Source organism: Schistocerca serialis, unplaced genomic scaffold, assembly GCF_023864345.2.
Source record: "Schistocerca serialis cubense isolate TAMUIC-IGC-003099 unplaced genomic scaffold, iqSchSeri2.2 HiC_scaffold_1235, whole genome shotgun sequence".
Lineage (NCBI taxonomy): Eukaryota > Metazoa > Arthropoda > Insecta > Orthoptera > Acrididae > Schistocerca > Schistocerca serialis.
Window position 1 is genome coordinate 62,501 of NW_026047442.1, and position 5,000 is coordinate 67,500.

Genomic DNA, 5,000 nt, shown 5'->3' on the forward strand with positions numbered 1-5,000 from the left:
CGAACGGGTGAGATTCACGCCCATCCGGCCACTGGCCTCCGCCCTCGGCAGATGGGGCCGGCCGCCCGCGCGGAGCAATCCGCGGCGGGGTCGTGTCCGGTTGCCTTTCCACTCGCCGCGGGGTGGGGCCGTTCCGGTGTGCGGTGGGCCGCACTTCTCCCCTAGTAGGACGTCGCGACCCGCTGGGTGCCGGCCTACGGCCCGGGTGCGCAGCCTGTCCTTCCGCGGGCCTCGGTTCGCGTCTGTTGGGCAGAGCCCCGGTGTCCTGGCTGGCTGCCCGGCGGTATATCTGGAGGAGTCGATTCGCCCCTTTGGGCGCTCGGGCTCCCGGCAAGCGCGCGCGGTTCTTCCCGGATGACGGACCTACCTGGCCCGGCCCCGGACCCGCGCCGCTGTTGGCTCGGGATGCTCTCGGGCGGAATAATCGCTCCCGTCAGCGGCGCTTCAGCTTTGGACAATTTCACGACCCGTCTTGAAACACGGACCAAGGAGTCTAACATGTGCGCGAGTCATTGGGCTGTACGAAACCTAAAGGCGTAATGAAAGTGAAGGTCTCGCCTTGCGCGGGCCGAGGGAGGATGGGGCTTCCCCGCCCTTCACGGGGCGGCGGCCTCCGCACTCCCGGGGCGTCTCGTCCTCATTGCGAGGTGAGGCGCACCTAGAGCGTACACGTTGGGACCCGAAAGATGGTGAACTATGCCTGGCCAGGACGAAGTCAGGGGAAACCCTGATGGAGGTCCGTAGCGATTCTGACGTGCAAATCGATCGTCGGAGCTGGGTATAGGGGCGAAAGACTAATCGAACCATCTAGTAGCTGGTTCCCTCCGAAGTTTCCCTCAGGATAGCTGGTGCTCGTACGAGTCTCATCCGGTAAAGCGAATGATTAGAGGCCTTGGGGCCGAAACGACCTCAACCTATTCTCAAACTTTAAATGGGTGAGATCTCCGGCTTGCTTGATATGCTGAAGCCGCGAGCAAACGACTCGGATCGGAGTGCCAAGTGGGCCACTTTTGGTAAGCAGAACTGGCGCTGTGGGATGAACCAAACGCCGAGTTAAGGCGCCCGAATCGACGCTCATGGGAAACCATGAAAGGCGTTGGTTGCTTAAGACAGCAGGACGGTGGCCATGGAAGTCGGAATCCGCTAAGGAGTGTGTAACAACTCACCTGCCGAAGCAACTAGCCCTGAAAATGGATGGCGCTGAAGCGTCGTGCCTATACTCGGCCGTCAGTCTGGCAGTCATGGCCGGTCCTTGCGGCCGGCCGCGAAGCCCTGACGAGTAGGAGGGTCGCGGCGGTGGGCGCAGAAGGGTCTGGGCGTGAGCCTGCCTGGAGCCGCCGTCGGTGCAGATCTTGGTGGTAGTAGCAAATACTCCAGCGAGGCCCTGGAGGGCTGACGCGGAGAAGGGTTTCGTGTGAACAGCCGTTGCACACGAGTCAGTCGATCCTAAGCCCTAGGAGAAATCCGATGTTGATGGGGGCCGTCATAGCATGATGCACTTTGTGCTGGCCCCCGTTGGGCGAAAGGGAATCCGGTTCCTATTCCGGAACCCGGCAGCGGAACCGATACAAGTCGGGCCCCTCTTTTAGAGATGCTCGTCGGGGTAACCCAAAAGGACCCGGAGACGCCGTCGGGAGATCGGGGAAGAGTTTTCTTTTCTGCATGAGCGTTCGAGTTCCCTGGAATCCTCTAGCAGGGAGATAGGGTTTGGAACGCGAAGAGCACCGCAGTTGCGGCGGTGTCCCGATCTTCCCCTCGGACCTTGAAAATCCGGGAGAGGGCCACGTGGAGGTGTCGCGCCGGTTCGTACCCATATCCGCAGCAGGTCTCCAAGGTGAAGAGCCTCTAGTCGATAGAATAATGTAGGTAAGGGAAGTCGGCAAATTGGATCCGTAACTTCGGGATAAGGATTGGCTCTGAGGATCGGGGCGTGTCGGGCTTGGTCGGGAAGTGGGTCAGCGCTAACGTGCCGGGCCTGGGCGAGGTGAGTGCCGTAGGGGTGCCGGTAAGTGCGGGCGTTTAGCGCGGGCGTGGTCTGCTCTCGCCGTTGGTCGGCCTCGTGCTGGCCGGCGGTGCAGGATGCGCGCGCCTGCGCGGCGTTCGCGCCCCGGTGCTTCAACCTGCGTGCAGGATCCGAGCTCGGTCCCGTGCCTTGGCCTCCCACGGATCTTCCTTGCTGCGAGGCCGCGTCCGCCTTAGCGTGCTCCTCCGGGGGCGCGCGGGTGCGCGGATTCTCTTCGGCCGCCATTCAACGATCAACTCAGAACTGGCACGGACTGGGGGAATCCGACTGTCTAATTAAAACAAAGCATTGCGATGGCCCTAGCGGGTGTTGACGCAATGTGATTTCTGCCCAGTGCTCTGAATGTCAACGTGAAGAAATTCAAGCAAGCGCGGGTAAACGGCGGGAGTAACTATCCCTTCTCGTGGGCCCGCTGATTTTCGCAGAGTGGAAGACCGCACCAGGGGCTTGGGGGGGTTACCAGCCCCCCCTCGCACTATCCCTTTTTTAGTTGGGGGCAGTAATCAGAGAAAAAGTGGTGGCCCTTCCGCTGAAGGTGCCACCCCAACTCCCCCAGCACCTAGCCGGCCAACCGGCCGTGCCGAAAATCTTGTAACTTTTGCAGCAGTATACGCCTGTAGTGAGTGCCACCGCAGCTTCACCACCAAGAACGGTCTCGGGGTCCATCGCCGCCGCCAACACCTTGCGGCCGCCAACGCGGAGATCGTCACGGAGAGGCATCGCGCGAGGTGGACGGAGGAAGAAGTCCTGTCGCTCGCCAAGGCAGAGGCCGAATTGTTCCTCGAGAGGGACGCCCGGTTCTTCTTTGTAAATCAAGAGCTCATCAGGATGTTCCCCGACCGAACGCTTGAGGCAATCAAGTGCCGACGGCGGCAAGCTGCCCACAAGCAGCTTGTCCGCCAATTCATGGAGGCGCTTGAGATCGGTCGGGGGGAAGAGCCGGCGTCCCGCCGGGGAGCAGCGAGCCCGCTGCCTGACGCGGGCGAGGCCGCTGCGCCGCCCGTCGACGCAGCCGAGGACTTCGCGGCCGACACCACCGGGCCGCCGCCGGAGGGGCCGACTGACGCCGCCATCTGGGAGCATCTGGCGGGGCTACCCGCTTCCGCCCAGCGTTTCTCTGCCCTGGATCGTGTCATAGGTCTGGGGCGGGGCACGCCGCCCGATGTCATCCTGGGCATGCTCCCGGATGCCCTTGCGTCGGTCGGGTCCAGAGGGGAGAGATCGATCACCAGGACACAGCGGCCGCGCCAACCACCGAAGCGGCCGCCTGCCGCGCCGCCGACGCAGAAGCGCAAGCGGCGCCGCTGGGAGTACGCGAGAACGCAGGATGCCTTCCGACGGTCGCGTGCACGTTGCGTGCGCGGCCTCTTGGATGGCACCCTGCTCCAGCCGCCACCTGCCATCCCTGGTCTGCTGGACTTCTGGGCGGACCTCTTCACAAAGAAGCCCATCTCCACCGCGGGCTTCATTCGTGACCGCCTCCTCCCGCACTCGGAGCCTGTCGCTCCCGAGTGCCTATGGGGGCCGGTCACACATGAGGAGGTCGCCGCCGCGTTGCCGCCCAGGGGATCAGCAGCCGGGCCGGACGGCCTTACCCCAGCGGAGTTGCGGCGCCTGCCGCACGAAGTCCTGGTGAAAGTGATGAATCTCTTCCTTCTGGCCCGCGCCCTTCCGGATCGCCTGCTTCGCGCGCGGACGTCCCTTCTCCCGAAAACGGCTGCACCAACATCCCCCGCTGACTTTCGCCCCATTACGGTCTGCTCGGTGTTGGCGCGGACCTTTCACAAGGTTCTCGCGTCACGCCTGATGCGCGCATGTGCTGTGGACGAACGTCAGCGGGCATTCATCCCTCGGGATGGGATGTTGGAAAATACCTTCATCTTGGACACTGCTCTCACCGACGCAGTTCGCTCCTGCCGCTCTGTCTTTGTGGCATCGATCGACGTATCTAAGGCATTCGATTCGGTAGATCATGCTGCCCTTCGGCCCGTGCTGAAGGCGCATGGACTGCCGGATTGTTTTGTCGAGTATGTCGAGCGGTGCTACGAGGGCAGCACGACAGTGATAGCGGACGGCGCCGGCGTGGGCGTGTCTGTGCAGCCAGCACGGGGCGTTCGCCAGGGCGATCCCCTCTCCCCCCTCCTGTTCAACTTTGCGGTGGACTACGTTTTAGGCCAACTGCCCTCCCACATCGGAGCTCGGATCCTCGGTCGCAGAGTCAACGCTGCGGCCTTTGCAGATGACGTCTTGCTGTTTGCAGCGACCCCGAGGGGCTTGCAGTCCCTCATCGACGCAGCTACCGCAGCCCTCGCCCACCTGGGGCTGCAGATCAACGCCCGGAAGTGTTTCACCCTCGCCTTAGTCGCGTCAGGGCGCGAGAAGAAGGTGAAGGTGGACAGCAATGTCACCTTCACAGCAGGCAACACCACCATGCCTGCCCTGCGTGTGGGTGAAACCTTCCGGTACCTGGGGCTGCAATTTTCCACGGCGGGTCGCTGTGTCTTCAATCCACGTCGCCACCTGGTGGAGCAGCTTGACGTCATCTCCCGAGCTCCGCTTAAGCCGCAACAGCGCCTCCACGCTCTCACCAACGTACTTCTCCCTGGCCTGTACCACGGGCTGGCCCTCAGCCGCACCCGGGTGGGTGCATTGAAGTCGGCCGACGTCACCATCCGGGCCGCCGTCAGGAGATGGTTCCGCCTTCCGGCGGACACCCCCCTGGGATACTTCCACGCTCCTGTTGCCCAGGGGGGCCTCGGCATTCCATCTTGCCGATGGATGGGTCCGACCCTCCGTCGGTCCCGTCTCCTGGCGCTGAAGAAGATAGGGCCAGCCTGCGACGGTGCAGGCATGGATGAGGTGCAGCGTGAGATCGAGGTGCTGGAGCGCCACCTAATGTGGGAGGGCCACCTCCTCAAATCGTCAACGCAGGTTGGGGAAATGTGGGCGGCGCGCCTACACATCGCCATTGACGGTG

General features: G+C 63.2%; 1 pseudogene; it reads left to right on the forward strand.

Annotated features, from left to right (window-relative positions):
* The window catches only part of LOC126436371 (large subunit ribosomal RNA), a 7,776-nt pseudogene that overhangs the window by 454 nt on the left and 2,322 nt on the right, over positions 1–5,000 (forward strand).